This window comes from Caretta caretta, chromosome 6 (assembly GCF_965140235.1).
Source record: "Caretta caretta isolate rCarCar2 chromosome 6, rCarCar1.hap1, whole genome shotgun sequence".
Lineage (NCBI taxonomy): Eukaryota > Metazoa > Chordata > Testudines > Cheloniidae > Caretta > Caretta caretta.
The window spans coordinates 111,621,054-111,645,579 of record NC_134211.1 but is presented as its reverse complement, the minus strand read 5'-3'; the positions used below and the strand labels follow the sequence as shown (position 1 = coordinate 111,645,579).

The 24,526-nt window shown below is 44.3% G+C and overlaps 1 protein-coding gene across 1 annotated transcript in view; it reads left to right on the top strand.

The window, feature by feature from the left end:
- The first annotated feature begins 9,929 nt into the window (after nucleotides 1–9,929).
- LOC125638842 (exocyst complex component 3) overlaps nucleotides 9,930–24,526 on the top strand; it is a 67,857-nt gene continuing 53,260 nt past the window's right edge. Inside the window, exon 1 of the mRNA XM_048855049.2 lies at nucleotides 9,930–10,119. The gene's annotated coding sequence lies outside the window, so the exon portion shown is untranslated. The remainder of the gene's footprint in view (nucleotides 10,120–24,526) is intronic.

Sequence of the window (24,526 nt, the reverse complement as noted above, 5' to 3'; positions counted from 1 at the left end):
GTAAAACTTTTTAAAACCAATGGTTGAAACCCAAGGGATGTTTTTTAAAAATCATTAAAACATTTTTTCTGTCCATATTGGCTGCCATATGCTTTCTACCTGAAATGGTCTGAAGAAACAATCTGGAAATTTCCAGAAACAGACATTTTTGTAGTGCTGACAGGACCTACAGTAAATTTTTATACTATGGTTCAGAGAAACTATGCTAACAACTGTGTTAAACCAGATGATAACTAGCAAAGTCCTGGTGCTATTACTCTTTCTGGACCTGATCTTATATGCAGTGGTGTAAATCAGGAGTAACCATGGAAGTCAACAGAGTTACAGTGGTATAGAAAAACTGGTATAAGTGAGATCAGCATCAGCCCCCCTGCATGTTTGTAGATTATCCTCTTTTCACTTGCATCTTTTATATGTCACTTAAGCCTTGTCTATACTGGGATTTTTTGCCACTGTTGTAGTCACACTGATCTAGCCACATGAGTCCAAACCCCGGGTGGGGGTGATGTGAGGAATCCATGTAAACCCTGGCTTGCATTTTCGCAGTTTACGCAAGTTTTCGTACCTAAAACTAGCAACCCTTTTCTGATCTGCATTAGGTTGTTTCTTTCAGCAGACAATCTGATATTGTTTTCCTCCCTGTACAAATGAACACAAGCTACTCCTATTTTTTCACCCATTTTACAATCATACAATCACTCTTCCTTGTAAGTGAAGGAATATTGTAGAAGAATGCATGAATTGTTTTCAGTTTTATTTTATTGCACCTCTCCTACATCTTGAGTTTTAGTATCTTATTAAAGTGTTTAGCATTTCTGTGGTCACATAACTGTTATCTGCTTTGCCTTCTGTTACTCTTCATTGTTATACCCAACAGGGTTTTATCAAAGAGTTTCTTCTAGTTTAATGTGCCACTTCCCCTTGAATATTGGGAATACATCACATTCCAGGGTGCAATTCAGATCAGTGAGTGGTTGTGTAACCACGTGCCCTGCAAATGTAGGTGCCTCACAATGCTTTGCTGTTGTAGCACCCAACCTGGGTGGCTCACAAACAGCCAGACAACATGCAGGTCACACCCTGAGTGTCTGTTTATAGCTGCAGTCCTGATCCAGCAATTCTGACCCCAGCAGCCTATCAGCAACACACCAGCCACATTCTGGCTTCCAGCAGCCTGTTGCCACCTGCAGTATGACCCCAAGATATTCCCAATCCCAAATTTTCCCCAAAATGTGTGTTCTGCACTGTCCACTCTCTCCTGGACAGTTTAGATATTATAGGTCAGTTGCCGCTGTAAGGAGTCAGTATCCAACAGCCTGCTACTTTAAATGACTGAACAGCCCAGTTTAAACACAACACTGGATTAGTTTTGATTAAAAATAAACCAAGTTTATTTAACCATAATGAGAGAGTTTAAGTGAGTACAAGAATAAGGCTTTAAAGTCAGAAATGGCTACAAGAGAAATAAAGATAAAATGCTTTCTAGTAACTAAAACTTAACAAACTAGACTTGGTTCAAGGTAAAATCCTTACCACATTTTCCCAGCAACAGGGCTGACCAAATTTTCACATCAGAACCCCTCCCATAGTCCAAAGGCTGCTTCCTTTGTCTTCTTAGGTGAAAGAGAGAGAGAACCTGGTGTATTTTTGCCTCTTATTTTTATAGTCCAGTCATCCTTTGAAATCCATTTTCCTGAGGGTTACCCCTTTATTTATCCCAATAAAGTTCCTTCCCGCTGTGGATGGTGACATGGAGTCTCATGGTAAAAGAGGTTCCAGGTGTTGCTTGCTAAAATGTAGATTCTTCTGTTCCTCCACCCCTTTGTTGACAAAGAATGACAACCTGACAGGTGATTGCAACTTTGATGACTCCTGGCTAGAGGTGTTGGCTTGTCCTTTGTCTTTGAGAAACAGGTTTACCCCCTTCCCAGCCTTGTCTGATAAACACATTTCAGTCATAATTTCAGCTTACATTAATAGCTTTACATATAATGTTGCTACACACATTTCACCATGATATTATTGACCAGAGAGTATTCAAATAATACCTCACATGGCATATTTTGTACACAGATTATTACAATAGTGTGTAGGGTGTGAATTATTACAATAGTGTGTAGGGGGTACATTCGGCCACAGAGTGGTGTATTAAAAGACATGTAATAAATACAAAATCATTTTCACTCTTGTCTTTTCCAAACATTCCTGCAGTACTATAGCTATAGCCAAGAGTTTTGTATTAAACCTGATAAATAGGTAAGAGCGTATTTTCCATTACAAACATTTGCTAAATCATAAACACACAGAAAACAGACTTGAGAAAGACCTCTTGGGTCAAATTCTCTGCTGGAGTCAGTGCTGAGAACTTCACTGACATAAATGGAGTTGTACCCATTTATACCAGCAGAGAATTTGACTGTTTAAATCAGATATCTCACTGTCAGGAAGTTTTTCCTAATACTCAAGATAGTTTACCCCATTATTCCTGGTTATATCACTCCATGTCCACCCTAAATAATTCCTCACCGCTCTTGGGAGTTCACACCCTCCTGACATTTGTAGACTGTTATGACATCCCTTCATTTATACATATCCAGTTCTTTGGTTTTGATGAACTCTTAAGGCTTGCCCTGCGCCATTGCTATAAAAGGGGTACTATCAATTTCCTTGTTCTGTGGTAAAATATAATAAGACACTTAGCCAAATTCCTAGTGGATTTATATTAGGGATTATTTTGTGTTGTTTCTGTTTGATTTTTATATGAATTACCTCCTTTAACTTTACGTATCATATTGTGCATGTTCACATATACAGTACCTTTCATCCTGAAATGTTTCTAATGATATACATACTAATTCACCATTCAAATGCAGCTACCTCAGGGCATGCACAATACTTTGGGGAAGGGATATTTTGATGAAGGGCAGAGGGGCAATACCTCCATGAGAACTTTAGGCGAGATTTTCCAAAGCGCTGTGTGAGCTTAACTCTGCTCTGTATAGGCTTCACTGGGGCAGAGGTAGGCCAATGGTGAGTGCTTTTAAAAATTGCACCCCTAATGCCAAAACTGCGTGCCAATAAATGTATCTCCTTAGAAGCAGGAAAGGCAAGACTGACCCTATTGGGATTCACACTTGCCATCTCCTTCAGATAAAAAAATGTTCAATAACAGAATATTGTTTCAAATTTACTAGAATCAGTATCTTATAGATACCCTTGATATCCACATTTGTTTCATCATCTCCCGGAGTTGTTAGGCCCCAATCCTATGAACACTTATACACATGCTTTACTTTAAGCACCTGAGTGCTTGAAGTCAATGTGATTACTCACATACAAGCCTATGCATAAATATTTGCAGGATCAGGGCTTTAAAGGTGACCTGCAATGAGGGTAAAATTGGTTTGTGCCTTTTTTCTTCATGCCTACAAGGGCTTGCGAAATATTTTTGAAAGCACCTGCGCATAGGTGCTCCTGAAAAAATTACACATTTTTATTTTGTAGGGCAAGGATGTGTTTTAATTTTCTTTTTACATTAGAAATTCAGATCTTGCTTGCTCTAGATGACAGTGAGACTAGTGAGACAATGACATTAGTAGAAAGAAGGGACTTTTTTAGTCAGACTGTTTAAAACTGTGTTTTTATCTGGTTTTGTTAACACCTATAACTTCAGTTACTAATTACTACTTGGATAACGGATCTTTCAGTTCAAATGTAAAAGTTCTCATGGAACATATTTTGATGCATTCAGCAGGTCCACTAGCAAAATATGACTTGACCAGACTTGATAAGGCCACCCACCTGCTGCTCACTCCTCTCTGCCTCTTCCCCTGAGGCCTTCTCACCTGCCACTCGCACTTTTCTGTGGCAGAGTGAATGGCGGGTCAGGGGGAGGTCTAAGGGATAGAGGCTGAGTGTGAGGGCGGGCCTCAGGTTGAGCAACAGAAAGGGCCACGATCTGGGCACTGGTGGCCCTCCCACTTCTAGGGAGCTTCACTTCTGGCACTCCAAAAGCAGGGGGCCAGTGTGCCTCCGAAGGGAGGTGACCCGCGCTGCGGCAGTTGCCCTCCTGCATGGCCAGTCTCCTTTGGGGAGGCTCAGCCTCCCCAAGCCTTGTAGATATGCCGCCCATGGATATTCCTGGTATTTCTAAGGTACAAACACAGGCTACTCCACCCCCCCAACCCAAACATTTAAAAAGTACAGATCCTGAAATAGGGTCATTAGTGTCATTTATACATGCCGTCTCAACCTACTACTCTGTTGTTCACATATTGCTAAATGGGAGATGGATTCTGGGGGCTCCTGCTGGGGGAAAGAGGGTCCCAGTATGGAAAGGTTTGAGAAGCAGTGACTTAGTACATACCATAAAGAAGAGGGGCGGGGAAGTACAATCCCATTTTAAAATAATCCTTTCCTGGTCACCGGGAAAGAATATGGTTAGTTGAATGTGATTCCTTATGCCGTGTTGTCAGCTCTTTACTAGTCACATGATTAGGGTGGAGCCAGTCTGGCTGCGATTCCAGAAACTCCAGCTTTCTCCCGAATTTCTGCTCAGAAAAACCCTCTCTGAGTGGCTGCCTTTCTCACTTGCCCACCTCCTCGGGAAGAGCCATTAATTGGGGCTGCTTCAGGAGACTGGCAGGGCTCTCCCCACCCCAAGCCCTGCAGCCAGTAGCCAGAGGAGTTTTCGTATTGGCTACATTAATCACACATGCACACACATAAGTATGTGCAAATACACACACAGGGAGTAAACAGGGGGAGTTCAAAAATCAACAGGCAGATCAAAAACCACAATATAATATATATATTTTTAAATCTAATGTTTTTGGGGCCAATCCAGAGGTGAAAGTAAGCTGGTATGGTACTGTATGGCATACCGGCAAGAGCCGGTTCACCGCGCCTTACTGGCAGTGGCCGGAGCCCCGGGCCCTTTAAATTGCCACCAGAGTCCTGCTGCCAGAGCCCCTGGGTAGCAGAGGCGGCTCAGGCGGTGAGTTAAAGGGCCCTTTAAATTACTGCTGGAGCCCCCAGCTGCCGCCGCTACCCCAGAGGCTCCGGCAGCGGGGCTCAGGCAGCGATTTAAAGGGCCCAGGGCTCTGGCTGCTGCTGGGAGCCCCAGACCCTTTAAATTGCCACTGGAGCCCCGCTGCCGGAGTCCCGGGGTAGTGCGGGAGCCGGGGTCTCCGGCGGTTATTTAAAGGGCCTGGGGCGGTACCAGCGGTCAGAGCCCCAGGCCCTTTAAATCGCCGCCTGAGCCCCGCTACCGCAGATGGAGCCCCGGGCCCTTTAAATCTTGATTTAAAGGGCGTGGGAATTTAAAGGCCCCGCCTCTTCCGGTCAAGGCCATGCCCCTTCTCAGGACTCCGGCATACCGGTAAGTCCTTTAAATTACTTTCACTCCTGGGCCAATCTCATGAATTTTGGGGGTCTGACTCATGATTTTTGAATGTTTGTGATTGTGAAGACTGCTTATTTCACTGTTGTGTGGGCTGTCTCAAGTCACCAGTAAATACCATGGGTGAGCTCTGTGATTGGGAAGGCTCCGTGGCGGTGTTCATCTGCCCTGAGGATAACATTTGGGTTTGCATCCCAGGTCTTACAGAATAATATTTAATAATAAAAATGTGATAAATGTTCCTGTGTTTTTGAAGACAACCAGCTTTGAGTATTACAGCTATTGTTGCTATCATAGAGGTCTGCTAAACATCTGAACCATGCAGAATGAAGAGATTCAAAGCCCTTCTCTGCTCAGAATAACACATTTGGGCCCGTCCGGTGAGTTGGTGCAATGGAGTAGCGGGAGGGGTGCCCACCTTCTCCCTTGCCCCAGTGACCCATACCACTGCTTTCTGCATGCAGGGGGAAATAGGCTCTGCAGAACTGCTACTTTCCCCCCATTGGGCAGGTGGTAAGGGATGGGGAAGCCTTGGCTAGGGCCTCTCAACACATCCAGTGGCGCAGTAATGCTGGCATGTTGGGGAGCGTGTGCGGTGATGTGGATAGACTTGTCACAGGGTATATCTGCACTGCAGGTAGACACCTGCAGCTGGCCCATGCCAGCTGACTCGGACTCATGGAGCTTTGGCTAAGGGGCTGTTTAAATGGGGTGTACACACTTGGGCTGGGCTGCAGCCTGAGCTCTGGGACCCTCCAGAGTCAGTGGAAAACCACACTGCCCTTGCTTTGGGCTAGACTGTACACTGACAATTTGATCCCTTCCTTAGGAAATGTTTCCAAAGGCTGTTCTGTAATTTAATGCAGGCTGTGGAATGTTTACCTGTTCTCTGTCCATTTACTCCTCATTGTTCTCTCAATATGCAAACAGAGTTGTGTGTACCATAGTAACGCTTCCATTACTGTTGAGAGATCTGTGGAAAATCTGATCAAGGTCGAACTTTAATCTCGGTGCATATTTAGATACACATGGGACTATGACTCTACAGCACAAGAGGGTACCAGCCTACTCACGTTAATGAAAGAAGAGATGTTACAGTTATATACTGCCTACCACAAACTCCTTTGTGTTCTGTATTGCACTGAGTGTGCTGTTACTTCTTAATAAATAACTAACAATGGGCCACATCCTTACCTCTTTACTCGGGACTGATTAAGGTCCTCAGCCTTTTAATAAATAAGTGGGGTTGTGCTCCTAAATCCCTCAGGCATGTTTGCTACCCCTCTATAGATAATTGGGGAGGAACACTCATTTCTTATTATTTATATTGTGGTAGTCCCTACGAGCCCCAGAATCCTATTGTGCTAGGCACTGTACAAACACAGAACAGTTTGAATGTTCTCATTAATGACCTATTTTTATTTCTGTCCTCTTCTCTGTGACATTTCTCAGACCCCAGTCATTTGTGCTTCAGTAAATCAGGGAGCAAGTTGAACTCTGACTTGCATAGTTCAGAGCGATGAGAAAGGCATTTCTAAGCTAGAAGATATTGCAATTCAGAGCAAAGGGGACGGTGCTCTAAAGTCTCTGTACTTTGACCAGGATATGAAATGCAGATGCCGCCTACATGCCCTTGAGAATATTGCTCCACTTCTTGGCATTGGTCTGCTGTACTCAAGTGGCCTTGAATGCTCTGTATTATGTACACTTCTCCCCCAGCCAAGCTAACTATTTGTATAGCTGACTTTGCAGATACTATCTCAATGACATGCAGGCTGGTGAAGAAGGCAGAGTACTTGAATACAGTGTCACTGCTGTGGGGCATTCCCTATCGTGTTTTCAATAACAGATTACAGTTCACTTCATCTTGGTGTGATAGGCTGTGAAGACCCATCTGGAAGCTGGAAGAGAAGGGTTAAATCTAGGGTGACCATATTTCCCAAAGGGAAAACGGGACAGGTTGGGCTAGCCCTAGCCCTGCCCCTCCTTCCCCCGCGTGGGGCTGGCCTTACTGCTTGGCCCCCTCATGAGGCTGGGGCTGGCATCACTGCTCGCCTGAGCCTTGCCTGCCCCCCTCACGAGGCTGGGGTGGTGTCACTGCTCGCCCACGCCCTGCCTGCTTCCCGCCCAAGCCCTATCTCACCCACCCTGCGCGGGGCTGGCCTCAGTGCTCGCCCCCCTCACGTTCCTCCACACCCCGGTTTTTTGACAAGAGTGGGCATTTGTCCCGTTTACTCTTGCCAACTGATCAAGGCCGGGACAGGGTTTAAAAAAGGGACTGTTCTGGCCAAAACGGGATGTATGGTCACCCTAGTTAAATCCCTTCCCCTGGGAACAGGAAGGACTAAGGGCCTTTCTCTGAGTGCAGGGCCTTGCAGCGGTGGGGCATTAGTCAATCCCCTCCAGTTGTAAGGGGGAGCTGAGGGTTGAATCTGAGAGAAAAAAGGAGGAAGGCTGGCTGGGAAGAGGGGTGAAGAACTAGGCTTTATGTTTCCCCTCCTCTCCTTTAGAGCTTGGCTGAAGCGACCTACATAATTAGACCTTTTTTTGAACTTGGCTGATGTGGGCCATGCTGCCTAGCCTTTCCTTGGACTTGGCCGAAAAAACCCATATTGTGTCCAATTTGGGCCTTCAAGGGGTAGGATGTTCCTTATATTTACTTTTCTATTTTAGAGTAAAATGTACTATAAAAGTCTGCGAACTTGGCATAGCAGTGCAGAATCCTTTCTTGTTCTAACTACCCTGCCCTACTACATTAAAAATAATGTATCTGTGGGTTACAGATGCCTTAATCAAATAGACTCTGCCTTCCTATTGCATTGTTTTGTTTTATACCTAAGCCATTTCTAGCGATTACTTCTTTGGTCAAAATGATTGTTCTGTATTGTGTGGTTTGAAGGTTTAAGACTGAACGTTAAAGATGGGCCTGATCTGAACACCCCGAACTGTGACAGCATTAGAAGATCTCGATTTGTGGCTTTAGCCCATCTCTACTAATTGTTTGTAATGTGGTATGGTAACTTCTGCAGTTAGAGGCTGTGTTGGGTCTGTCTGAGCTGCTTTTCGTGTTGGACCTTTTGTGGGGGAGCGGTGGCTTTATACCACATTTATGGCTTCTGGGCCCAGCAGAACTAGTTTGGTTCCTGGTGTGTTAGTCCCTTTAGCAGTTCTAAGCGATGCCCATCTGCTTATGGCTCCAAGAGGCTGTTCTGGTAGCGGAGAATAGTTGGTATGCAGATGTCACCTGGCTGTGCCCCTTTTCCCTTGGCCACACCCACTATGCCAGTGGCTATGAGGGGCAGTGTACAGCCATTACACTAGCTGTGGTCACTTTTGAAAATTTGGGCCTAAGTGGGTTGCCTAAGGTGACAGAACACAGAAAAAAAAAAAAAACCTACCTATCCTGGCTTCAGTAGTCTTGTGTCTTAATCAAATCCTTCCCAATTTTCCATTGATCTTAATTGTGGAGCTTAAAAAGTGCTGACAACTTTTGTCTAGGGTTGTCAACTTTCCAATTTCTTAAAACCGGACATTACAGCACCGCTCGCTCGCTTCCCCTCCCCCCAGGTCTCACCCGCCACCTGCAGAGCTGGGTAGGAGTCAGCCCTGACTGAGAAGGGGCTGGCGCAGGTTGATGACCTGATGCCCCTGGTCCCCGCGCCTTGGACTAGACTGGCAGTGGTGTTTGCAGCAGCGATTATGGGGTGTGTGTGTGTTGTCTGTCTGTATATGTGGGCAGGTTGCACTGGGCTGGGGGAAATGCCCTTCCCTCCCCACGCTGTGTATGCAAGCTGGAGGCCAGGCTCCGCAATGAGCCACATGCCCTGAGTTTTAAGGGTGCTGCTCCCCCACCCTCCCAGACCAGGCCGAGCTCCCATTCAAGTGGCATGGGGAGGGAGGCAAAGTGGGAGCTGGTGCTGCAAAATCACCTCTGCCCTGGGGATAAGCGGCCTCCCCACATGGGATCCCCAGCTCAGGTTGCGGATACCTGTGCCAGTCACACGTGTCTCGGAACCCTGGAGTGGCTTCCCACGCAGGTAGGGGTGTTTCTGCAGTGGGTGGGGAGCAGAGAGGAGGGTGGAAAATGGGATGTGATCCAAACACAATCCCACTGAGTGGATGGGCACCAACCTGGCTCACAGCCATGCTGCCCCCAGCAGTCTGCAAGTGCCCTGCTGTGATCACACATGCTGCGGAGGGTGCTGCCTTGGCCCCCCCTGTTCTGGCACCCCTGCAGGCAGTAACCAGACTTTTGGTGTCCAGTCAGTACTTCTGACCGGACACTGTACAGGTCCCCTTTTGACTGAACTTTCCTGTCAAAACCCAGACACCAGGCAACCCTATCTACCAGAGTTACTGTGACTAGGAATTATCTTTTCTTCACTATAGTTTTCCCATGAAAATAAACTAATGAGACTCTTCTCTTCAGGGTCTACTTTTTTACCCTTGCTACCATGCTGTTGTCTCCTTTTTCTCATTCCTGCTTCTCCTTCTCCTCCCTAAGATAAGTACAAGTGCTGTTTGGAAACTAGGTAGTTGTATTTATTTCTCTGGTCTTGCTCTCCAAACATGAGCACAGCTCACTTATATCTTATCAATTTAACAGGCTGTGTCTGATGTCCTGAAAACTGGAGTGAGTGCATTATCGTAGTGTTCAGAAGGCAGCAAAATGAGTTGTGTGATCTGAGGCTGTGGCTGCATGTGCTCATGATATACTGGTAAGTCTCTGACTTGGGATGCATGTAAATAAGTCCCCAGTCCACCAAAGGCTGCATATGGAGTTCTGGTATGCGCAAAATGAAGCAAAAATTAAAACTAGACACATAAAATGTTAATAGACATAAAGAATTAAATGAGAAGTTGAATGGGAGTTGCAGTTGCTCAGCTCAGCTCATGTATCTATGGCTTAGGTAGCCGTGAATTATTACTTTTACATTCAAGAGATGCAAGTTTTTTTCTTTCAGATTTTTTCCCTATGATATTTTTCCTATTTCTTTGACTTCTGGGTGTGAGAAAGAATGTTAGTAACACTCAAGTATAGTGTTCTGTGTACAGTACTTTCAAATATCCAGTACATAAGCTATGTGCTTATGCATAATTGCAGATGTTTACTCTGAGATACCAGATACCTACCAAGGTCCTTTCCTGTGTGAGTAGATCAAATAAATATGAATAAGCAGTTTTTGTTAGTCTCTAAGGTGCCACAAGTCCTCCTTTTCTTTTTGGCTATTTTTTGAGGAGTGGGTGACCATAAATGCATGCAGTACTCAAGGTGTGGGTGTACCTTGGATTTAATATAGTGGCATAATGATATTTTCTGTCTTATTATCTATCCCTTTCATAATGTTTCCTAACCTTCTGTTTAACTTTTTTGATTGCCACTGCACATTGAGCAGATGTTTTCAGAGAACTATCCACAATGACTCCAAGATCTCTTTCTTGAGTGGTAACAGATAATTTAGATCCCGTCATTTTATATGTATGGTTGGGATTATGTTTTCCAATGTGCATTACTTCACACTTATCAACACTGAATTTCATTTGCATTTTTGTTGCCCAATCACCAAGTTTTGTGAGATCCCTTTGTAACTCTTCGCAGCCAGCTTTGGACTTAACCATCTTGAGTAATTTAGTAAAATCTTGCATGGTGACAGGTTTCAGAGTGGTAGCCGTGTTAGTCTGTATGAGCAAAAACAACAAGGAGTCCTTGTGGCACCTTAGAGACTAACAAATTTATTTGGGCATAAATTTTCATGGGCTAAAACCCATTTCATCGGATACATGCAGTGGAAAATACAGTAGGAAGTATATATATATATATATATATATATATACACAGAGAACATGAAACAATGGGTGTTATCATACACATTATAACGAGAGTGATCAGTTAAGGTGTGCTATTGCCAGCAGGAGAGAAAAAATAATCTTTTGTAGTAATAATCAAGATGGCCCATTTAGACAGTTGACAAGAAGGTGTGAGGATACTTAACTTAGGGAAATGGATTCAATATGTGTAATGACCCAGCCACTCCCAGTCTCTATTCAAACCCAAATGAATGGTATCTAGTGTGCATATTAATTCAAGCTCAGCAGTTTCTCATTGGAGTCTGTTTTTGAAGTTTTTCTGTTGCAAAATTGCCACCCTTAAATCTTTTACTGAGTGGCCAGAGTGGTTGAAGTGTTCTCCTACTGGTTTTTGAATGTTATGATTCCTGATGTCAGATTTGTGTCCATTTATTCTTTTGCATAGAGACTGTCTGGTTTGGCCAATGTACATGGCAGAGGGCCACTGCTGGCACGTGATGGCATATATCACATTGGTAGATGTGCAGGTGAACGAGCCTCTAATAGTGTGGCTGATGTGATTAGGCCTTATGATGGTGTCCCCTGAATAGATATGTGGACACAGTTGGCAATGGGCTTTGTTGCAAGGATAGGTTCCTAGGTTAGTGTTTTTATTGTGTGGTTGCTGGAGAGTATTTGCTTCAGGTTGGGGGGCTGTCTGTAGGCAAGGACTGGCGTGTCTCCCAAGATCTGTGAGAGTGATGGGTCATCCTTCAGGATAGGTTGTAGATCCTTGATGATGTGCTGGAGAGGTTTTAGTTGGGGGCTGAAGGTGACGGGTAGTGGCGTTCTGTTATTTTCTTTGTTGGGCCGGTCCTGTAGTAGGTGACTTCTGGGTACTCTTCTGGCTCTGTCCATCTGTTTTTCACTTCCGCAGGTGGGTATTGTAGTTTTAAGAACGCTTGATAGAGATCTTGTAGGTGTTTGTCTCTGTCTGAGGGGTTGGAGCAAATGCGGTTGTATCGTAGGATGGGAACATAGAGATTTTACTGCCTTGTGTTATTTTGGTTGCAGTGGGTGGGTGGGTTGTGGGGGACAAAAACCAAAGCCTTCTGAAAATAAACCTGAAACCATAAACAGGGTTTTTGTTGCTAAACTTGGAACTCCTGCTGAGTTTCATTCAGCTGCAGAACCCCTGCTTCTGCCTTGCGCAGCAGGTCTACAAGATCTGAGTGTGGGTTCTGCAGTCTCAAAGTGTCCTCTGGCATACTTTTTCATAGATCCATCACATGCTGCTTCCTGGTTCCTCACCACCTACATCCTTACTCCTGCCTTTTTACTTCCTGTCAGTGTCCCTGACTAGTTTTATTTGCTCACCTGCACCTTTACTCTGCTTTGTCAGAGGGCCGAAGCTTCTTGTCAGCAAGGTTTCTTCATTCAGTCTCCTGGCAGAAGAGTAAGGGGTCTCAGTAATGAAATGTGAAACTAAAAAACACAAACAACACAGACAGTAAAATATTCAGCATTCCTTTTTTTTGCTCATAAACAAAAGTCAGACCATCACACAGCTTTCTAAAAATAACAGCTGTGGCAAGTGTTTACAGAAAAATGAAAGACCTAGTTTGTGTGCTACCCACACACAAGAAAGGAGCTTGTGAGGGAAAACCCATTTGTCTGATGTGGTGTTTGAATCCAGTCAACCAAATCTGAGTTTCGAAGCAGCTAATTGGATTTTAACACCATCGGTGCCTTGCTGGAAGTTTTACCAAAGCAGAGAAGTGGCTAAAGCTCAGTGATTAGACCGTGAAGAATAATGTCTTTCCAAATGAACACACTGGGTACGTGTCTTATCACTGACCCTGATCCTGAACATTCGTATGTGCAAGTGCAGCTTGAGTGCTGAAATCAATGGGGGTCTGCAATGGCCAGAGTCCTCTCATATATAGGGCTACCATATGTCTGTATTTTCCCGGACCTGTCCGGCTTTTTGGTTCTTAAATTGCCGTCCAGGAGGAATTTTTAAATATCTAAAAATGTCTGGGATTTAGCCATTATTATTTTTCCTCAAAGAAGAGTTGATCATTCAAGAAAGAGCGTGAATGTTGATCATTCGAGAAAGAAAGTGAATGTTGATCACTCGAGAGAGTGCCCATTTTTCCCCCCAGCTCCCAGCGCTTGTGCCGCGAAACAGCTGTTTTGTGTGGGTGGGAGGGAGGGGTGGGAGGGGGAATGCGGTGCGCTCAGGGGAGGAGGCGGGGCTGGGGCGGGGAGGAGGCGGAGTTGGGGCAGGGACTTTGGGGAAGAGGTTGGAATGGAGGTGGGGAAGGAGCAGGGAAGGGGTGGAGTTGGGGTGAGGCCAGGGGCGGGGGGCATGAGGAAATACCCCCTCCCCTCCATGGAGTGTCCTCTTTTTTTGAATGTTCAAATATGGTAACCCTACTCATACAGATCTAGGATCTAGCCCTTAGAGAGGAAACTGCTGGTTTAGTGGGGGCTAGAGTTACTGGTAAAGAAAGAAATCTTATTCCATCATAGTTTATTGTACTTTAAAATGGGCAAGTTACAATATTAAAAAAGTGTATGGTCCACAGAGTAAGAACAGAGGAACTTTGCTATTCTATAGTGCCTTTCATTTCAGGAAATCAAAGTGCTTTACAAATATGAATTAAGCCTCACAACCCACATGCATGAGAGTTAAGTATTACTGGTTAATAATAAATGGTTATAGTACTCATCTTACAGATGGGTGAACTGAAGCACAAAGAGGAACTGATTTGCCCAGGACCATAGAATGATTCAGTGGTAGAAACAGCAAGAGAACCAAGGAGTCCTGACTCCTAGTCAACTGCCAGACCATTTACAGAAAATCCAATTTGCCATATGGCAAAGTTTTTCACACTGTGTTTATTCCAAGGATGCATAGTGCTGGAAACTGCCTTGTTTGCCTAGTTAGTAGGGACAAAATGCAAATACAGTCTTTGTCAGACTCTGAAGTGAAAGCTAGTGCAGTCAGTGTTGCACTTTATGTGGATATTTGAGAACCTGTTACGTGACGAATGAATAGTGTAAAACTATAGCCTCATTTTCTTTCTATGATAAGCTTTCAGGCAATACTTGAATTCCTGACTCTCTAAACAGCCTCAATTGCTGGGAAACATTCTCATTCAGGCAGAGAATCTAGGTCAGCTGCTCATAAGAATAGAACATTGAACAAAATGTACAGGCCTTCAGCACACTATGGGATTTTTGTTTTGTTTTGCTCATTATGAGCACATAAATTTAACAACTAATTTGTGGCATGCAGCTATTGCTTTCTATGAACAGGATGGACTTAGGCATTACAGACTCAATGCACCACAACAGAAAATCAGTGATATAATGCAATGTTAACTGTGGATTTATACATGCATAGCAAAGTCAGCATGTTCATTTCAAGCAGAGAAATACTGTAATGTGCTGCACAAGGTCTAATTCATTTGACTATATTTAGGGGTGTGATGTGTAAAGGGACTTCAGTTCAGCCTCTCATTTTTCACCCACAAATAACTGCATGTACCTATGGCAGATAACTACCTAATTGTGCTTGTAAATTAGGTATATAATCATCTTCTATATGCTGTCATCAATACCTGAAATTAATTGCACTTGGGGCACAAAATGGAGGCAGGTTTTAAAAATCAGGACCTGCACACCGTATGTTCCAAAAGCCCTTGTTTATTTTCGTAAAACAATGCAAACATAAATGTTCATGGGGAGGCACGTCTACTACATACATGACTAGTAAATACTGTTGCTTGATCTGCAGATGTCTGCACATCTGTTAAGCCACATGATTTGTATACAGCTAAATTTCAGTTTGAGCTTCCTGAAATACCTGTTCCTGGTGACCCAGGGATTCTAAAGGGATATTAAAAAAATGTAGGTGCACTTTTTCTCAGACAAGAAGAACAGGAGTACTTGTGGCACCTTAGAGACTAACAAATTTATTAGAGCATAAGCTTTCGTAGGCTACAGCTCACTTCATCGGATGCATAGAATGGAACATATAGTAAGAAGATATATATATATATATATATATATACATACAGAGAAGGTGGAAGTTGCCATACAAACTGTGAGAGGCTAATTAGTTAAGATCAGTTATTATCAGCAGGAGAAAGAAACCTTTGTAGTGATAATCAAGATGGCCCATTTAGACAGTTGACAAGAAAGTAAGAGGACACTTAATTTAAGGGAGTAGATGCAATATGTGTAATGACCCAGCCACTCCCAGTCTCTATTCAAACCCAAGTTAATGGTATCTAGTGTGCATATTAATTCAAGCTCAGCAGTTTCTTGTTGCAGTCTGTTTTTGAAGCTTTTCTGTTGCAAAATTGCCACCCTTAAATCTTTTACTGAGTGGCCAGAGAGGTTGAAGTGTTCTCCCACTGGTTTTTGAATGTTATGATTCCTGATGTCAGATTTGTGTCCATTTATTCTTTTGCATAGAGACTGTCTGGTTTGGCCAATGTACATGGCAGAGGGGCATTGCTGGCACATGATGGCATATATCACATTGGTAGATGTGCAGGTGAACGAGCCACTGATGGCGTGGCTAATGTGATCAGGTCCTATGATGGTGTCACTTGAATAAATATGTGGACAGAGTTGGCATCAGGCTTTGTTGCAAGGATATGTTCCTGGGTTAGTGTTTTTGTTGTGTGGTGTGTGGTTGCTGGAGAGTATTTGCTTCAGGTTGGGGGGCTGTCTGTATGCGAGGATTGGTCTGTCTCCCAAGATCTGTGAGAGTGAGGGATTATTTTTCAGGATAGGTTGTAAATCTTTGATGTTGTGCTGGAGAGGTTTTAGTTGGGGGCCGCAGGTGACAACTAGTGGCATTCTGTTATTTTCTTTGTTCGGCCTGTCCTGTAGTAGGTGACTTCTGGGTACTCTTCTGGCTCTGTCCATCTGTTTTTTCACTTCAGCAGGTGGGTATTGTAGTTTTAAGAATGCTTGATAGAGATTTTATAGGTGTTTGTCTCTGTCTGAGGGATTGGAGCAAATGCGGTTGTATTTTAGAGCTTGGCTGTAGACAATGGATCGTGTGGTGTGTCCTGGATGGAAGTTGGAGGCATGTATAGCAGTCAGTAGGTTTCTGGTATAGGGTGGTGTTTATGTGACCATCGCTTATTAGCACAGTAGTGTCCAGGAAATGGACCGCTTTTGTGGATTGGTCTAGGCTGAGGTTGATGGTGGGATGGAAATTGTTGAAATCATGGTGGAATTCCTCAAGGGCTTCTTTTTCATGGGTCCAGATGATGAAGATGTCATCAATGTTGCGCAATTAGAGTAGGGGTCTTACGGGACGAGAGATAAGGAAGCGTTGTTCTAAGTCAGCCATAAAAATGTTGGCTTACAGGGGGGGCCATGCGGGTACCCATAGCAGTGCCACTGACTTGAAGGTATATATTGTCCCCAATTGTGAAATAGTTGTGGGTGAGGACAAAGCAGATGTAGATTAAATCTCAGGAAAAACTTCCTAACTGTAAGAAGAAGGACAATGTAACAGACTGCCTAGGGAGGTTGTGGAAGCCTCTTCCCTGGAGGTTTTGAAAAGGAGTCTGGACAGCCATCTGTCTTGGGTGGTTTAGACACAACAAATCCTGAATCTTGGCAGGGGGTTAGACTAGATGACCCTTGTGATTCCTTCTAACTCTATGATTCTATGATTCTAAGGGTATGTCTACACTACGAAATTAGGTCGATATTATAGAAGTCGATTTTTAGAAATCCATTTTATACAGTCGATTGTGTATGTCCACACTAAGTGCATTAAGTCGGAGGAGTGTGTCCTCACTACTGTGGCTAGCATCAACTTACGGAGCGCTGCACTGTGGGTAGCTATCCCAGAGTTCCCGCAGTCTCCGCCGCCCACTGGAATTCTGGGTTAAGCTCCCAATGCCTGATGGGGCAAAAACATTGTCGAGGGTGGTTTTGGGTACATGTTGTCAGTCGCCCCTCCCTCCGTGAAAGCAATGTCAGACAATCGTTTCGCCCCTTTTTTCCACACAGACACTATACCATGGCAACCGTGCAGCCCGCTCAACTCAGTTCACCCACGCCGCCGCTGTTGTGTCCTGAGTGCTGCTGGCGGCAGACAGTGCAGTAGGACGGCTAACCATCATCATACACTGCTTCCGCTGCAACTCTGCTCTACTGCTATTGTCTCAATAGCAAATTTCTTCATGCTGTCTCTCCTGGGCTCCCGGGTATGTGTGTTCTTCCTTGGGAAATGTGTGTGGTGCTAACCATTGTCATCCACCGCTTCCGCTGCAACTCTGCTCTCCTGCTCTCATGATTCCACCACGCAGGTCCTCTTGTCATTCTCTATAAATATCTATATTCTCATGGCATCCGTTGTCAGCCACCGCTTCCACTGCAACTCTGCTCTCCTGCAGACACCATACCATGGCAAGCATGGAGCCTGCTCAGATCACCGCAGCAGTTATGAGCATTGTAAACACCTCGCGCATTATCCTACAGTATGTTCAGAACCAGAACCTGCAAAAGCAGGCAAGGAGGCAATGGCAGTGCGGTGACGAGAGTGATGAGGACATGGACACAGATTTCTCTCAAAGCACAGGCCCTGGCAATTTGGACATCCTGGTGGCAATGGGGCAGACTCATGCTGTGGAACACTGATTCTGGGCCTGGGAAACAAGCACAGACTGGTGGGACCGCATAGTGTTGCAGGTCTGGGATGATTCCCAGTAGCTGCGAAACCTTCGCATGCGTAAGGGCACTTTCATGGAACTTCATGACTTGCTTTCCCCTGCCCTGAAGCACAAGAATACCAAGATGAGAGCAGCCCTCACGGTTCACAAGCAAGTGGCGATAGCCCTCGGGAAGCTTGCAATGACAGACAGCTACTGGTCAGTCAGGAATCAATTTGGAGTGGATAAATCTACTGTGGGGGCTGCTGTGATCCAAGTAGCCACCGCAATCACTGAACTGCTGCTATCAAGGGTAGTGACTCTGGGAAATGTGCAGGTCATAGTGGATGGCTTTGCTGCAGTGGGATTCCCTAACTGTGTGTGTGGGGGGGTGATAGATGGAACGAATATCCCTATCTTGGGACCGGAACACCTTGGCAGCCAGTACATAAACTGCAAGGAGTACTTTTCAATGGTGCTGCAAGCACTTGTGGATCACAAGGGAAGTTTCACTGACATCCACGTGGGATGGCTGGGAAAGGTACTTGACGCTCGCATGTTCAGGAACTCTGGTCTGTTTGAACAGCTGCAGGAAGGGACTTACTTCCCAGATCAGAAAATAACTGTTGGGGATGTTGAAATGCCAATAGTTATCCTTGGGGACCCAGCCTACCCCTTAATGCCATGGCTCATGAAGCCATACACAGGCACTCTGGACAGTAGTAAGGAGCTGTTCAACTATAGGCTGAGCAAGTGCAGAATGGTGGTAGAATGTGCATTTGGACATTTAAAAGTGCGCTGGCGCAGTTTACTGACTCAGTTAGACCTCAGCAAAACCAATATTCCCATTGTTATTGCTGCTTGTTGTGTGCTCCACAATATCTGTGAGAGTAAGGAGGAGACTTTTATGGCAGGGTGGGAGGTTGAGGCAAATGTCTGAGATGATGGGGCATCCAGGATTCCCAGGTTTATGGATCTTGGGAAGCAGATAGAATACCCCTGGTTGGGGTTCTAGGCATGTGTCTGCACAGATCTGTTCCTTTTCTTTTTCAGGGAGTTTCTTGAGCAGATAATGTAGTTTCTTTTGGTAATCCTCAGTGGGATCAGAGGATAATGGCCTGTAGAATGTGGAGTTAGAGAGCTGCCTAGCAGCCTCTTGTTCATATGCCAACTTATTCATGATGACGACAACACCTCCTTTGTCAGCCTTTTTTATTATGATGTCAGAGTTGTTCCTGAGGCTGTTGATGGCGTGTTCAGCACGGCTGAGGTTATGGGGCAAGTGATGCTGCTTTTCCACAATTTCAGCCGTGCACGTCGACGGAAGCAATCTATGTAGAAGTCCAGTCTGTTGTTTCGACCTTCAGGAGGAGTCCACGCAGGCTCCTTCTTTTTGTAGTTTTGGTAGGAAGGATTCTGGACGCCCCATCATCTCAGGCATTGGGACCCTGATAGCAGGATTGTCTGGCTATGTGGACTCTCTCCTCAGGCCCTATGCTACCAGCACTCCCTGCTCTCTTTGAGACACCACTGACTTCCTGAGGAAACTACAAGCCATCTGTGATCTTCCAGAAAACACCATCCTGGCCACTATGGATTTAGAAGCCCTCTACACCAACATTCCACACAAAGATGGACTACAAGCTATCAGGAACAATATCCCCGAAAATGTCACGGCAAACCTGGTGGCTGACCTATGTGACTTTGTCCTCATCCACAACTATTTCACATTTGGGGACAATATATACCTTCAAGTCAGCGGCACTGCTATGGGTACTCGCATGGCCCCCCAATAAGCTAACATTTTTATGGCTGACTTAGAACAATGCTTCCTTATCTCTCATCCCCTAACACCCCTACTCTACTTGCGCTACATTGATGACATCTTCATCATCTGGACCCATGGAAAAGAAGCCCTTGAGGAATTCCACCATGATTTCAACAACTTCCATCCCACCATCAACCTCAGCCTGGACCAGTCCACACAACAGATCCACTTCCTGGACACTACTGTGCTAATAAGCGAAGGTCACATAAACACCACCCTATACCGGAAACCTACTGACCACTATACTTACCTACATGCCTCCAGCTTCCATCCAGGACACACCACATGATCCATTGTCTACAGCCAAGCTCTAAAATACAACCGCATTTGCTCCAATCCCTCAGACAGAGACAAACACCTATAAAATCTCTATCAAGCATTCTTAAAACTACAATACCCACCTGCTGAAGTGAAAAAACAGATGGACAGAGCCAGAAGAGTACCCAGAAGTCACCTACTACAGGACCGGCCCAACAAAGAAAATAACAGAATGCCACTAGTTGTCACCTGCGGCCCCCAACTAAAACCTCTCCAGCACATCATCAAAGATTTACAACCTATCCTGAAAAATAATCCCTCACTCTCACAGATTTTGGGAGACACGCCAGTCCTTGCCTACAGACAGCCCCCCAACCTGAAGCAAATACTCTCCAGCAACCACACACGACACAACAACAAAAACACTAACCCAGGAACCTATCCTTGCAACAAAGCCCGATGCCAACTCTGTCCACATATTTATTCAAGTGACACCATCATAGGACCTGATCACATTAGCCACGCCATCAGCGGCTCGTTCACATCTACCAATGTGATATATGCCCCTCTGCCATGTACATTGGCCAAACCAGACAGTCTCTATGCAAAAGAATAAATGGACACAAATCTGACATCAGGAATCATAACATTCAAAAACCGGTGGGAGAACACTTCAACCACTCTGGCCACTCAGTAAAAGATTTAAGGGTGGCAATTTTGCAACAGAAAAGCTTCAAAAACAGACTGCAACGAGAAACTGCTGAGCTTGAATTAATATGCACACTAGATACCATTAATTTGGGTTTGAATAGAGACTGGGAGTGGCTGGGTCATTTCACATATTGAATCTATTTCCCTAAGTTAAGTATCCTCACACCTTCTTGTCAACTGTCTAAATGGGCCATCTTGATTATCACTACAAAAGTTTTTTTCTCCTGATGATAATAGCTCATCTTAATTAATTAGCCTCTCACAGTTTGTGTGGCAACTTCCACCTTCTCTGTATGTATATATATATCTTCTTACTATATGTTCCATTCTATGCATCCAACAAAGTGGGCTGTAGCCTATGAAAGCTTATGCTCTAATAAATTTGTTAGTCTGTAAAGTGCCACAAGTACTCCTATTCTATCTGCTATGCTGTAGTTTGAACCCATTGCCTCTTGTCCTGCCCTCTGTGGCAAAAGAGAACAACTTTTCTCCATCTTTTTTGTGGTAGCCTTTCAAGTATCTGACATCCATTATCATGTCCCCCCCCTTAATCTCTTTTCCAAACTAAACATACCCAGTTCCTTCAGCTTTTGCTTGTATGGGGCTTGCATTCCATCCCTTTCATTAAGGTGACCAGATGTCCTGATTTTATAGGGACAATCCCAATATTCGGGGCTTTGTTTTATATGGGCGCTCCCCCTCCCCCACACACACTCCCTGTCCCGATTTTTCACACTTGCTATCTGGTCACCCTACCTTTGATCATCTTTGTCGCTCACCTCTGGATCCTTTCCAGTTTCTCTACATTCTTTCTATACATTGGTGCTCAAAATTAGACACAGTACTCCAGCTGAGGCCTAACCAGCGCCGGGTAGAGTGGTACTATCACCTCCTGTGACTTGCATGCTATGCCTCTGTTAATGCAACCTAAAATCGCATTTGCTTTTTTTGCAATAGCATCACGTTGCTGACTCATGTTGAGGTTATGGTCCACCACAACTCCCAGATCCTTCTCAGCAGTGCTGCTGCCAAACCAGTTTCCCCCCATTCTGTATTTATGCATTTGGTTTTTCTTCCCTAAGTGTAGCACCTTACATTTGTCTTTGTTGAATTTCATTTTGTTGTCTAAAGTCCAGTCAACAAATGTCTTCACAGTGTCCATTTTGGTTATGTGAGGAGCAGAGCATTGTTTGTTCAGGAGAGAAGAGACAGTTGGTAATGAACACCAGGCATAATTATTATTGGGTTAAGCTGTTGCAAGTGCTCAGCACCTCTCAGGAGTTAGCCTGTATTTGTTATTATTTAGATAGCATTTGTGTAGCTTTACAGAGAAGTAGGAAGACAAGATCTATTCTGACATGAACAGAGATCGGATGCTCTGCAAATACTAATCTCTCTCTCTCAGCCTGTTTCTGAGTGATTTGCCTTGATCTGGCCCACTGCTCACCTGCCTCTTATCAATGTTTCTTCCTTTCCTGTAGCAGTTGGATGGGTCAGGAAAGGTTGAAGACTCCTCCAGAGCTTCCACATGATGTAACAATATTGGATATTTTAATGTCAAGTCTGAACTAAATGCATTCATGTATATGGAATAAAACATGGTGAGATGGTATAAATGTTTTATCAGCATGAGTTTGGAATGGCTGCATTTCTCCTGAGCAAGTTATAACACTCATCCCAATCTCATCTAACTAATCCACATAATCTCTATACACAGTATATTTTACTGAAACAATCTTTTGGGACTGTTTTATACATCTCTTGCATGGAAAGCCACAAGCCGTAGATAGCTTGAGTACAAATATACAGGGCTCAGAGAGGGAGAAAATTGCAATGACTTTGAAAATGAACCTAAAATAACTTTTCTCTACATAACATCATAATTTCAAATTTGACATCCTAGGATCTTCCAGATGTAGGGGTCAGATTTTGAGAATTAGCTGGAATCCACAATTGGGTCCACATTTTCAAAAGAGTTCAGCATGGTAGGTTATAGCTCTTCTAAAAGTCTGGCCAGGAGTGTCACACTGGGAGCTGCTGGGTGCTGAGCATTTCTGAAAATCTGGCTCTTATAGGGGTGTCTAAGTGGGAGCTGAGCTCTCTTTTCTAACCTCACCATGGGTGCTCACCATGAAAAATCTGGCCCACCAAATATATATTGGTCCCATTGGAAAGATAGGGTTGTCTGTTTCCTAAAGCTCCTATTTCCCAGCCCCGTTGGTTTCTGAGATACCTGATCTTACCTCTGCACTCATGACAGCTTTAAACTCTGACTGTCCCCAAGGGCTAGAAATAGATGAGTTCTGATCCTGAGTTTCAGAGTAACAGCCGTGTTAGTCTGTATTCGCAAAAAGAAAAGGAGTACTTGTGGCACCTTAGAGACTAACCAATTTATTTGAGCATAAGCTTTCGTGAGCTACAGCTCACTTCATCGGATGCATACTGTGGAAACGCTTAGTTGGGTAGTGCTCCTGTCTGACAGCTTGCAAGCTAGCCTGGAAACCAGTTTGTAGTTATGACTTGTAGCCTCCAGGTGGTGCTTAGCAGATGTGCCTGTGGAGAGAGAGCAACGCAGTGCCAAAGAAATATTGGTGAAGAAAAATTAAAGAAGCACTGGCCCCTTGTGGCAGCATCAGTCCCAACTATATATACTGGGCCATATTGAGCTGCAGCTGTGATATTCAGGAAGTTTGTGACGGGGCATGCAAAATTAAACCTAAATTATTTATTGCAATAGGTGGCATAGCAAAAATGTGCAAGAGGATTTCTATCTATCCAAATAGGGCTAAAAAGAAAGGTTAAACTGTTATATTGGGCACAAATGGACATTGTACACTATCAATACATGCTTTATTTTAAAAAGTGCAGGCTAGTTCACTGAGCGGTTTAAAAGGAGAAATAGTGATAGGGTTAAAATATTATTAATATGTTTAACAAATGGTACCCATCATTTATAATAAAAATACATTTACATTACAAGAGACACTAATCCATGTTTTAATTTTACCCGGGTAAATGTCTGCAGATAGCATTGTCTGCATTAGGATAACTCTAACAATAACATTCCTAACACTTACTGAGGTGGAAACTAGAAACCTGGTTAACCTCTTCTCAAAGTTAATTTGCTCTAAATTGCTTGCCCTCCAGGGATCCTATCCAGAATGACACTGCCGTAGGCTTCTGGGGATGCAGCATAAAAGCTGCTCTCTGTTATATTCCAGCAACATATGCTCCTAGTGGCATTCTGAGGCCACCTGAGATTTGCCCCCGTCCTTTGTGCTGAAGGAACCTACGTGAGCTCTGGAAAGAGGCGGAGGTGATGCTGAATGAGTGCAGGAAATAGCAGTATACAGGGGGTGAAAAGCTCACTTTCATGATCTCTCCTTCCTTGGGATCTGCTTTCCTGCTCCCTTTTTAGCCTGGCACGATAGGCTATTTTTCCCCTTGGGAGAGGAGTCCTTTGAACCTCTTGTACACTGGTAAGTGTGGTATGGATACATTGTCTTTTGGTTTGACTGGAGACATGTATAGTGTGGTGCAAGGTTAGACCTTGGGTTTGGCTACATGGACACTTAGTTCGCAGCAAATTAGGGTGTAAATCTACCCCTCACTATCCAGGTAGACCCTAAAAATTCCGTAGTGCCCTTTGACCTACTATGCTTTGAAACAAGAGATTAAAGCACACTAGGGAACTTTTAGTGCACAACAGCAGGGTCCACACAGATATGTGGTTGGCAGCAGGCTAGCTCAGGGTAGATTTACATCCCAATTTGCCATGAACTAAATGTTTGGTAGATAATCCCAGAATCTTGTCACACGGTGCCCACCCACAATTGTGGAGGTATTGGG